The following is a 13,578-nucleotide window of genomic DNA, read 5'->3' as shown; positions in this document are numbered from 1 at the left end:
ATTGTACTAAAATTTTCATAATAAGCTTTGGAAGTAAATGGAAAGGGAAACATTATGTTTTAATCAAAGATTTGTGGTTATAGTTTTTAAATGTGACTAGTCTTCATATTTATATATTTTTTAATTATAAAATTTTTGTTGTTTTCTGGTTAAATAGAAGGATTATTAGCAACTCTTTTTAAAATATTTTTTTAATTATTAAATTTACCTTTCTCATTTATTAATGTATTTTCTCTTTTTCTTTTACTTGTATATTATTTTGTCATTTGGTTGAGGTAAATGAAATAAACAGCTCCTATATTTGGATATACCTTACACAATGAAAATACTGTTTTTGTTGTTATTCCCAGTAGACTAGAAGAGAGACTGATTTAGATGCAGTTCCCCCCCCCCACTTCTGCCTCCCTTTCCTTCTTCCTCTTGCTCCTCCCTACTTCCTTCCTCTCCTTCCTTCTCTGTCCCTCCCCTCCCTTCTCCCAATATTCCCTTCAGCATTTACCTTGTGTCTCCCTTTCTCCCTGTCTCCATCCCTCCCACATTTATTTCACGTTTCTGCTTCTTGCAGTGTTTCTAGATGAATTAGTATTCACAGTTTACTTATTTTTACTTATTTTTCTTGTACCTCAACCAGCATTTTGAGATTATGATCTCTTTTTAATTCAAACTTATCTTTTAAAATGCTTTCGTAATTCAGTTATGTAAGTTATTTAAGTGAAGAAAAGAAAAAATGCAATAGTGGAAAGATGAGTCAGACTTTGGAGTCAGATAGCCTTAGATGTAAATTCCAATGTTGTATGATTATTTCATAATTTTCAAACTTCGTATACCTAATTATTATTCCTTTTTTATTTTAAAGAGTGCTTTATATAATCAAGAAGTATTTACTGAGCATTTGCTACCCTTAAGTTATTGAGATTCAAACATTCAAGGAGCTTACCCACTTCTAGTTGATATTCTAACTTGGGAACTGCAAGTCTTCACTGTTTTTCAAAATTTAGTCTTTATACAAGGGATCCCCTGCTAAACCATCAAGAGTGATTTAGAAATAGTTTTGTACATTGAGCATTACTACTCAATCTGTCAAAGGGTTAGTTTTATAAAGTTCATTACATAATGCTTGGCTAGCATTCTCAAATTAGTTTCCTGTATTATAAACATCCACATATTAAATTCACCCAGAACAAGTGGTGACTTAATCCAACTATATTGTAATCCATCTATGTGAAGTATTTCACACTAGGTCTATATCTGTTGGAGAATGATTAGTTAGAAAAAGAAGTACATAATTACTCCCAAGTGTTTGATACCTACTTTTAATGACATAGTTTTTGTTTAAAAAATGAAATCTAATTCTGATATCATAATAAAGTTTTAAATAGTTCTTGTACCTAAAGTTTATATTATCAAAGATTATTCACAGGTAATAATTGTTCTTTATTACTTATCTTTATTATTTATTATAGAGATAAAATACCATTCAGTGTTGTATCAGTAGTAAGAAGGCAACTAGAAAATCTGAAGACCGTAGTTTTAATTGATCTTAAGAAATGTATTATTTGACTGAGTCTCCTGAAGTTAAAATATGTGAGCTTATTTACATTTTCTTTCTAAAGGAATTAGTGATGTACTTTTTCATTTTCTGGAATTTGATTACTCCCATTAAATCAATGTAAAATGTATAGTGTATATACTTTTAAAGTAAGTTCTTATATAACTATGTAAATGTATGAGACTTATGTGAATTTCCCTTTTATAATCACAACTAACTTTATACTCACGATTACCTGAAAAAGTATAAAATTATATTTTTGAAAATTTTGTATCTGTTTTCAAACTCCTTCTTCTACCTTTAACATGGAAATAGGTTTTTTTTTGTGAAGTTATTTACTATTTATAAGGATGATGTGTTGGCAAATTCTTCCAGCATTTACAGGCTTTATGTCAGAACCTTAGTTTATCTGGAGAGGCCACACCAGGCCATTTCTGGAATGGGCTCTAGGAATTGCTGGAGCACTGGTGGTGGATACCCAAGCTGTGGCTCTGGCATTCAGAGTCATTGCTTTAGACATTAGGGGGTCTTTGAAAAGCTATTTAAAAACTCAATCTGATATATAGTGTCCAGCTTGAGAAGACAAGGCTTCGGGGGAGATAGGACCCAGAAATAGCTCCTATAGTAAGTAAGGGTTAAATTCTGGATTTGATCAAGAATTGGTTTGGGAAGGTAGCAGGAATATGACAGAAGAGTAAGACGCGGAGATCACCTTCCTCCCCACAGATACATCAGAAATACATCTACATATGGTACTGCTCCTATAGAATACCCACTGAATGCTGGCAGAAGACCTCAGACTCCCAAAAGGCAAGAAACTCCCCACATACCTGGGTAGGGTAAAAGAGAAAAGAAAAAACAGAGACAAAAGAATAGGGACAGAACCTGCACCAGTGGGAGGGAGCTGTGAAGGAGGAAAGGTTTCCACACACTAGGAAGCCCCTTCACAGGCGGAGACTGTGGGTGGCGGAGAGGGAAAGCTTCGGAGCCACGGAGGAGAGCACAGCAACAGGGGTGCGGAAGGCAAAGCAGAGAGATTCCTGCACAGAGGATCGGGGCCGACCAGCATTCACCAGCCCGAGAGGCTTGTCTGCTCACCCGCCGGGGCGGGTGGGGCTGGGAGCTGAGACTTGGGCTTTAGTCGGAGCGCAGGGAGAGGCTGGCGGCGTGAACACAGCCTGAAGGGGTTAGTGCACCACGGCTAGCCGGGAGGGAGTCTGGGATAAAGTCTGGACCTGCTGAAGAGGAAAGAGACATTTTCTTCCCTCTTTGTTTCCTGGTGAGCAAGGAGAGGGGATTAAAAGCGCTGCTTAAAGGAGCTCCAGAGATGGGCGCGAGCCGCGGCTATCAGCGCAGACACCAGAGATGGGCATGAGACGCTAAAGCTGCTGCTGCTGCCACCAAGAAGCCTGTGAGCAAGCACAGGTCACTCTCCACAACTCTCCTCCTGGGAGCCTGTGCAGACCGCCACTGCAAGGGTCCCGTGATCCAGGGACAACTTCCCCGGGAGAACGCACAGCGCGCTTCAGGCTGGGGCAGAGTCATGCCGGCCGCTGCCGCCACAGGCTCGCCCCGTTCCCCTCCCTCCCCCCGGCCAGAGTGAGCCAGAGCCCCCGAATCAGCTGCTCCTTTAACCCTATCCTGTCTGAGCGAAGAACAGAAGCCCTCAGGCGACCTACACGCAGAGGCGGGGCCAAATCCAATGCTGAAATCCGAAAGCTGTGCGTACAAGTAAAGAAAGGGAAATCTCTCTCAGCAGCCTCAGGAGCAGCGGATTAAATCTCCACAATCAACTTGATGTACCCTGCATCTGTGGAAAATATGAATAGACAACTAATCATCCCAAATTGACGAGGTGGTCTTTGAGAACAAGACATATTACTTTTTCCCCTTTTCCTCTTTTTGTGAGTGTGTATGTGTATGCTTCTGTGTGAGATTTTGTCTGTATAGATTTCCTTTCATCATTTGTCCTAGGGTTCTGTCAGTCCGTTTTTTTTTTTTAACTTAAAAAATTTTTTTTTTCTTAATAATTATTTTTTGTTTTAATAACTTTATTTTTTTAATCTTTATTTTATTTTATTTTATCCTCTTTTTTTCCTCCTTTCTTTCTTTTCTTTTCTTTTCTTTCTTCTTTTTCTCCCTTTTATTCTGAGCTGTGTGGATGAAAGGCTCTTGGTGCACCAGCCAGGAGTCAGCGCTGTGCCTCTGAGCTGGGAGAGCCAACTTCAGGACACTGGTCCACAAGAGACCTCCCAGTTCCATGTAATATCAAATGGCGAAAATCTCCCAGAGATCTCCATCTCAATGCCAAGACCCAGCTTCACTCAACGACCAGCAAGCTACAGTGCTGGACACCCTACGTGAAACAACTAGCAAGACAGGAACATAACCCTATCCATTAGCAGAAAGGCTGCCTAAAATCATAATAAGGCCACAGACACCCCAAAACACACCACCAGACGTGGATCTGCCCACCAGAAAGACAAGACCCAGCCTCATCCACCAGAACACAGGCACTAGTCCCCTCCACCAGGAAGCCTACACAACCCACTGAACCATCCTTAGCCACTAGGGACAGACAACAACAACAACAGGAACTACGAATCTGCAGCCTGCAAAAAGGAGACTCCAAACACAGTAAGATAAGCAAGATGAGAAGACAGAAAAACACACAGCAGATGAAAGAGCAAGGTAAAAACCCACCAGACCTAACAAATGAAGAGGAAATAGGCAGTCTACCTGAAAAAGAATTCAGAATAATGATAGTAAAGATGATCCAAAATCTTGGAAATAGAATAGAGAAAATGCAAGAAACATTTAACAAGGACCTAGAAGAACTAAAGAGGAAACAAGCAACGATGAACAACACAATAAGTGAATTTAAAAATACTCTAGATGGGATCAATAGCAGAAAAACTGAGGCAGAAGAATGGATAAGTGACCTGGAAGATAAAATAGTGGAAATAACTACTGCAGAGCAGAATGAAGAAAAAAGAATGAAAAGAACTGAGGACAGTCTCAGAGACGTCTGGGACAACATTAAACGCACCAACATTCGAATTATAGGGGTCCCAGAAGAAGAAGAGCAAAAGAAAGGGACTGAGAAAATATTTGAAGAGATTATAGTTGAAAGCTTCCATAATATGGGAAAGGAAACAGTTCATCAAGTCCAGGAAGCAGAGAGAGTCCCATACAGGATAAATCCAAGGAGAAACACACCAACACACATATTAATCAAACTATCAAAAATTAAATACAAAGAAAACATATTAAAAGCAGCAAGGGAAAAACAACAAATAACACATAAGGGAGTCCCCATAAGGTTAACAGCTGATCTTTCAGCAGTAACTCTGCAAGCCAGAAGGGAGTGGCAGGACATATTTAAAGTGATGAAGGAGAAAAACCTACAACCAAGATTACTTTACCCAGCAAGGATCTCATTCAGATTTGATGGAGAAATTAAAACCTTTACAGACAAGCAAAAGCTGACAGAGTTCAGCACCACCAAACCAGCTTTACAGCAAAGGCTGAAGGACCTTCTCTAGGCAAAAAACACAAGAGAAGGAAAACAAGCACAAAACAATTAAGAAAATGGGAATAGGAATATACATATAGATAATTTCCTTTTATGTAAATGGATTAAGGGCTCCCACCGAAAGACACAGACTGGCTACAAAAACAAGAATGGATACAGAATGGATACAAAAACAAGACCCATATATATGACATCTGCAAGAGACCCACTTCAGACCTAGAGAAACATACAGACCGAAAGTGAGGGGATGGAAAAAGATATTCCATGCAAATGGAAATCAAAAGAAAGCTGGAGTAGCAATTCTCATATCAGATGAAATAGACTTTAAAATAAAGACTATTACAAGAGACAAAGAAGGACACTACATAATGATCAAGAGATCGATCAAAGAAGAAGATATGACAATTGTAAATAATTATGCACGCAACATAGGAGCACCTCAATACATAAGGCAAATGCTAACAGCCATAAAAGGAGAAATCGACAGTAACACATTCATAGTAGGGGACTTTAACACCCCACTTTCACCCATGGACAGATCATCCAAAATGAAGATAAATAAGGAAACACAAGCTTTAAACGATACATTAAACAGGATGGACTTAATAGATATTTACTGGACATTCCATCCAAAAACAACAGAATGCACACTTTTCTCAAGTGCTCATGGAACATTCTCCAGGATAGATCATATCTTGGGTCACAAATCAAGCCTTGGTAAATTTCAGAAAATAGAAATTGTATCAAGTATCTTTTCCGACCACAATGCTATGAGACTAGATATTAATTACAGGAAATGATCTGTAAAAAATACAAACAAATGGAGGCTACACAATACACTACTTAATAACCAAGAGATCACTGAAGAAATCAAAGAGGAAATTAAAAAATACCTAGAAAAAAATGACAATGGAGACACGATGATGCAAAACCTATGGGATGCAGCAAAAGCAGTTCTAAGATGGAAGTTTATAGCAATACAATCCTACCTTAAGAAACAGGAAACATCTCAAATAAACAACCTAACATTGCACCTAAAGCAGTTAGAGAAAGAAGAACAAAAAAACCCAAAAGTTATCAGAAGGAATGAAATAAAGATCAGATGAGAAATAAATGAAAAAGAAATGAAACAATAGCAAAGATCAATAAAACTAAAAGCTGGTTCTTTGAGAAGATAAACAAAATTGATAAACCATTAGCCAGACTCATCAAGAAAAAAAGGGAGAAGACTCAAATCAATAGAGTTAGAAATGAAAAAGGAGAAGTAACAACTGACACTGCAGAAATACAAAAGATCATGAGAGATTACTACAAGCAGCTCTATGCCAATAAAATGGACAACCTGGAAGAAATGGACAAATTCTTAGAAATGCACAACCTGCCAAGACTGAATCAGGAAGAAATAGAAAATATGAACAGACCAATCACAAGCACTGAAATTGAAACTCTGATTAAAAATCTTCCAACAAAGAAAAGCCCAGGACCAGATGGCTTCACAGGCGAATTCTATCAAACATTTAGAGAAGAGCTAACACCTATCCTTCTCAAACTCTTCCAAAATATAGCAGAGGGAGGAACACTCCCAAACTCATTGTGCGAGGCCACCTTCACCCTGATACCAAAACCAGATAAAGATGTCACAAAGAAAGAAAACTACAGGCCAATATCACTGATGAACATAGATGCAAAAATCCTCAGCAAAATACTAGCAAAGAGAATCCAACGGCACATTAAAAGGATCATACACCATGATCAAGTGGGGTTTCTTTCAGTAATGCAAGGATTCTTCAATATACACAAATCAATCAACGTGATACACCATGTTAACAAATTGAAGGAGAAAAAACATATGATCATCTCAATAGATGCAGAGAAAGCTTTCGACAGAATTCAACACCCATTTATGATAAAAAGCCCTGCAGAAAGTAGGCACAGAGGGAACTTTCCTCAACATAATAAAGGCCATATATGACAAACCCACAGCCTACATCGTCCTCAATGGTGTAAAACTGAAAGCATTTCCACTAAGATCAGGAACAAGACAAGATTGCCCACTCTCACCACTCTTATTCAACATAGTTTTGGAATTTTAGCCACAGCAATCAGAGAAGAAAAGGAAATAAGAGGAATCCAAATCGGAAAAGAAGAAGTAAAGCTGTCACTGTTTGCAGATGACATGATACTATACATAGAGAATCCTAACAATGCTACCAGAAAACTTAAATTTGGTAAAGTAGCAGGATACAAAATTAATGCACAGAAATCTCTGGCATTCCTATACACTAATGATGAAAAATCTGAAAGTGAAATCAAGAAAACACTCCCATTTACCATTGCAACAAAAAGAATAAAGTATCTAGGAATAAACCTACTTAAGGAGACAAAAGACCAGTATGCAGAAAATTATAAGACACTGATGAAAGGAGTTAAAGATGATACACATAGATGGAGAGATATACCATGTTCTTGGATTGGAAGAATCAACATTGTGAAAATGACTCTACTACCCAAAGCAATCTACAGATTCAATGCAATCCCTATCAAAGTACCACTGGCATTTTTCACAGAACTAGAAGAAAAAAATTCACAATTTGTATGGAAACGCAGAAGACCCCCGAATAGCCAAAGAAATCTGGAGAACAAAAAATGGAGCTCGAGGAATTAGGCTCCCTGACATCAGACTATATTGCAAAGGTACAGTAATCAAGGCAGTATGGTACTGGCACAAAAACAGAAATATAGATCAATGGAACAGGATAGAAAGCCCAGAGATAAACCCATGCACATATGGTCACCTTATCTTTGATAAAGGAGGCAAGAATATACAGTGGAGAAAAGACAGCCTCTTCAATAAGTGATGCTGGGAAAACTGGACACGTACATGTAAAAGTATGAGATTAGAACATTCCCTAACACCATACAGAAAAATAATTTCAAAATGGATTAAAGACCTAAATGTAGGGCCAGAAACTATGAAACTCTTAGAGGAAAACATAGGCAAAACACTCTATGCCATAAATCACAGCAAGCTCCTTTTTGACCCACCTCCTAGAGAAATGGAAGTAAAAACAAAAATAAACAAATGGGTCCTAATGAAACTTAAAAGCTTTTGCACAGCAAAGGAAACCATAAACAAGACCAAAAGACAACCTCCAGAATGGGAGAAAATAGTTGCAAATGAAGCAATTGACAAAGGGTTAATCTCCACAATTTGCAAGCAGCTCATGGAGCTCAATAACAAAAAAACAAACAACCCAATCCAAAAATGGGCAGAAGACCTAAATAGACATTTCTCCAAAGAAGATACAGAGATTACCAGCAAACACATCAAAGAATGCTCAGCATCATTAATCATTAGAGAAATGCAAATGAAAACTACAATGAGATATCATCTCACACCAGTCAGAATGGCCATTATCAAAAAATCTTCAAACAATAAATGCTGGAGAGGGTGTGGAGAAAAGGGAACCCTCTTGCACTGTTGGTGGGAATGTAAATTGATACAGCCACTATGTAGAACAGTATGGAGGTTCCTTAAAAACCTAAAAATAGAACTACCATATGACCCAGCAATCCCACTACTGGTCATATAACATGAGAAAACCATAATTCAAAAAAGTCATATACCAAAATGTTCATTGCAGCTCTATTTACAATAGCCAGGACATGGAAGCAACCTAAATGTTCATCATTGGATGAATGGATAAAGAAGATGTGGCATGTATATACAATGGAATATTACTCAGCCATGAAAAGAAACGAAATTGAGTTATTTGTAGTGAGTTGCATGGACCTAGAGTCTGTCATACAGAGTGAAGTAAGTCAGAAAGAGAAAAACATATACAGTATGCTAGCACATATATATGGAATCTAAGGAAAAAAAAAAAGGTCATAAAGAACCTAGGGGTAAGATGGGAATGGAGAGGCAGACCTACTAAAGAATGGACTTGAGGATGTGGGGAGGGGAAGGGTAGGCTCTGACAAAGTGAGAGAGTGGCATGGACATATATACACTACCAAACGTAGAATAGATAGCTAGTGGGAAGCAGCCTCATAGCATAGGGAGATCAGCTCGGTGCTTTGTGACCACCTAGAGAGGTGGGATAGGGAGGGTGGGAGCGAGGGAGACGCAAAAGGGAAGATATATGGGAACATGTGTATATGTATAACTGATTCACTTTGTTATAAAGCAGAAACTAACACACCATTGTAAAGCAATTATACTCCAATAAAGATGTTAAAGAAAAAAAAAGGGTAATAATATATGAAAAAAAAAGAATTGGTTTGGCATCAAGGGTTCAGTTACTGGAAATGGAGGTTCAGCAGCAGTAGCAGATCAGCTGGAGGCCTGGGTTAATACTGAAATTCCAAATTCCTGATCCCTGCTGTATGGGTTACACAAAATACGTTAAATTTTCAATGTTAGAATTTATATTCAAAGGAACACTGATTTATGTTGTCTAATGTAAAATATAACATTCATTTGTAATATGAATATAGCACCATTTTAGTTAAATTTTTTGGTATTGAATAATATACGCTAAATATCAAAGTCATTTTGCTCTATGCTGTGTCAAGGGAACAAATGTTTGTCTTAAATTGACTTGGACTAATTGGATATTAGTCTATTGATTATTATTTATAACATGTATGCTGAGAACAACCAAAATAATTTTAGCCTATTTAGCTGAAGTTACTAGAGTGTTTCATTAGAGCATGGAATAATAAGTTCTTGGATGCAATATACACAGGTTTTACTTTCCTATAGCATATTAAGTTCTGAATACTTTTAGTTGGTTAAGCACATTGTTAAGTTTGCCATAAAACAATTTTGTGAATCCATAAAGCTTGTATGCAAACTAAGGTTCTGACATAATGGCCGTAAATGGAAACATTTGCCATCACCTCATCATCAGAAAGAGTAGATGACTTCTCAAAAGAACTCCTATAAGATCATATTGTCTATGAACAAAGATAGTTTTCCTTTTCCTTTTCAATCTGGATGTCTTATTTTTTTTCCTTTTTCTTGCCTCTTTGCCCTAGCTAGACCCTTCAGTATAGTGTTGAACAGACGTAGAAAGACCAAACATGTTTGTCTTGTCCCTGATCTTAGGGGAAAGACTTTCATCATAAATATGAAGTTAACTGTAGTTTTTCAAACGTTTTTCCTTTTATCGGGTTGAAGAAGTTCCTTTTTATTCCTGCTTAAGAATGGATGTTAGATTTTGTCAAATGCTTTTGCCATATCTGTGGAGATGGATATTTTTTTTCTTCTTTTACCTTGATATGGTGAATTATTTTGATTGATTTTCACATTTTAAAACTATTATACCATCTTCACATTCCTGGAATAAACTCCTCTTGGTTATGATGTATTATTATTTTTTATGTTGTTTGATATGGTTGGCTAAGTTTTTATGGATTTTCAAATATGTCTGTTTCTTTTAATAACTTTGTCTCATTTTTGTATAAGGATAATACTGTCCTCTCTATGATTGCCCCCTCTTAGTAATGTTTGTGTTCAATTTATAATATTTCTTAAATATTAGCAGAATTCACTTGTGAAGCCATCTGCGTCTGCTTGCTTTATTTTTTTCTCTTTTGCTAAGATTTTTAAACTATAACTTCAATTTCTTTAATTCATATAGGCTATTCAGTTTATCTTTTTCTTTGAGTTTTAGTAGGTTGTATCTTTCAAGGAATTGTCCATTTCATTTGTTTAATTTATTGGTACTAAGGTGTTCAGAATACTTCCTTATCCACCTTTTTATATTTGTAGAATCTGTGGTGATATTTTCTTTCTCATTTTTGTTATTGGTACTTTGTGTCTTCTCTTTTATCCCTAATCATTTTGGCTAGAGGTTTATCAATTTTATTAATCTTCTCAAAGATTGGCTTTAGGCTTTATTTTCTTTCTATTTTTCTGCTTTCTATTTAATTGATTTATGCTCTAATCTTTGTTTTTTTGTTTCTTCTGCTTGCTTTAGGCTTAGTTTGCACCAGTTTTTCTATTTTTTCTCTTTTTTAATCTGGAAGCTAACTAAGACCATTGATTTGAGAACTATCTTCTTTTCTTATGTAGGCATTAGTGCTATGAATTTCCCTAAGGACTGTTTTAGCAATATTCCATACATTTGTATGTATTGTGTCTTCATTTTTCTTCAGTTCAAAATACTTAAAGTATTTCCTTTTGGCTTTTTTTTTTTCTTTGATACATAGGTTATTTAGAAATGTATTTGGTTTCCTAAAGATTTGACATTAAAAAAAGTCTATTTTTCATTTATAATTTAATTTCATTTAGTCTGAGAATATTCTTTTTGTGACTTTATTCCTTTTACATTTATGAATGCATGTTATATGGCCCATAGTATGGTTTACCTTGGTAAATGCTTCATGTGCACTTGATAAGAATATGTATTCTGCTGTTGTTGGTTGCAGTGGTCTATATTGCTATCTTGGGCCAGTTGGTTAATAGTGTTATTAAAAGTTTTTAGGTTGTTACTGATTTTCTGTCTACTTGTTCCATCAATTGTTGAGAGGGGGCAATTGAAATCTCCCACTGTAATTGTAGATTTGTCTATTTCTTCTCATAGTTTTGTCAGTTTTTTGCTTAATGTATTTTGAAACTCTAGTTATTGGGTGTAAAAGTAGTCATGATTGTTGTATCCTCTTGATGCCCTGACTCTTTTGTCATATGAAATGACCTTTATTATCCCTGGTAGTATTCTTTGCTGTGTTATCTTTCTATCTGATATTAATATTAGATACTTCGATTAGTGTTTACATGATATATCTTTTTATCATCCTTTTACTTCAACATTTTTTAGTCTTTATATAGTTGACGTGCATTTCTTATAAGCAGCATATAATTAGGTCTTGCTTTTTTATCTTGATAATCTTTACATTTTAACTGGGATAGTTAGACTATAATGTGATTGATTTTGACAATGTTAGGTTTAAATCTGTCATCTTGCAGTTTTTTTTTCCTCTTTGTTTCATCAGTCCTTTATTCTCCTTTTCCTTTTTTCTGCCTCCTTTTGGAATAATTGAAAAAAATTTATTAAGATTCCCATTTATCTCCTTTATTAGCTGTAACTTTTTCTTTTGTTTATTGTTTTTTCTTTTGTTTATTCTCCTTTATTAGTCTTATTAGCTGTAACTTTTTCTTTTGTTATTTTATCTTTGATTTACCATAGTATACCTTCAAGTGATGTTATATCACCTTGTGTATAATAAGGAAACCTTACACTGGTATATAGTCTTCCTATATTTGTGCTATTGTTGTGATATATTTTACTTTTGCATATGTTTTTAACTTTGTACTATATTGTTAATATTGTTGTTTAGTCAAGTATCTTTAAAATTATAATAAAACATCTTATATGTTTATCCATGTAGTTATCTTTCCTAGCATTCTTTATTCCATCTGGTATCATTTTACTTTTGCCTGAATGACTTACTTTAACATTTCTTGTAATGTAAGTCTACACGTAGTAAGTTCTTTCAGCTTTTGTACATCTGAAAAAGTTTTAATTTCACCTTTGATTTTGAAATATATTTTTGTAGGATGTAGAATTTTCTTTTAGCAGGTATTTTTTTCCCTGTTGGGTCTTTAAAGATGTTGCCCTTTTGCCATGTCAAGGAGAAATCTGTTCTAATACTTTTCTTTGTTGCTCTGCATGTTTTATATCCCTTTGGCAGCTTTTAGGATTTCCTTTTTATTGTTGATTTTGAGCAATTTGATTATGATGTGCGTTCCTGTAAGTTTTTTTTCTCCTTGTGTTTGTTGAGCTTCTTACATCTGAGAGTTTATAATTTTCATCAAATTTGGAAAACTTTCAGCCGTTATTTCTTCATGTATATTTTCTGTCTACGTCTCTCTTTCTGCTGTCCTTTGGAGACTCCAGTTACATGTATATTCGGCTGTTTGTATTTGCCTCACAGCCAACTGATGGTCTGTTTATTTTTTCCCCTTGTCTTTTTAGCTTTCTGTTTCATTTTGGTTAGTTTCTATGATTGTATCTACACTTTTACTAATCTTGTTTCCTGCAGTGTCTAATCTGCCTTTAATCTCATGTAGTATATTTTTCATTTTAGACATTATAGATTTTGCCTGGATAATTATGATGTGGGTCTTTTCTTAAATCTTTCATGTGTCTACTTAACACATTAACCTAAGTTTTACAGTCTTAGTGGACTTCATCGTCTTTCTTCATTTGTTCTGAAAGTTGTTATGAGTTTATTCACTCCCAGATTTCTTTTTGGTTCTCTGTAATCTCCACTTTTTTTCCCCCCAATTCATTCCCCCCCCGACTTCCCCCCCCCTTGGTGTCCATACGTTTGTTCTCTACATCGGTGTCTCTATTTCTACCTTGCAAACCGGTTCACCTGTACGATTTTTCTAGATTCCACATATTTGCATTAATATATGATATTTGTTTTTTTCATTCTGACATACTTCACTCTGTATGACAGTCTCTAGGTCCATCCACGT

The 13,578-nt window shown here is 35.9% G+C and overlaps 1 protein-coding gene across 17 annotated transcripts in view; it reads left to right on the top strand.

Moving 5' to 3' along the window:
- FER (FER tyrosine kinase) overlaps window positions 1–13,578 on the top strand; it is a 622,960-nt gene that overhangs the window by 235,320 nt on the left and 374,062 nt on the right. The window lies entirely within an intron of this gene.

Source organism: Orcinus orca, chromosome 3 (genome assembly GCF_937001465.1).
Source record: "Orcinus orca chromosome 3, mOrcOrc1.1, whole genome shotgun sequence".
Classification (NCBI taxonomy): domain Eukaryota; kingdom Metazoa; phylum Chordata; class Mammalia; order Artiodactyla; family Delphinidae; genus Orcinus; species Orcinus orca.
Note: the sequence above shows the minus strand (reverse complement) of the source record. Positions and strands in the feature narration are given on the sequence as shown.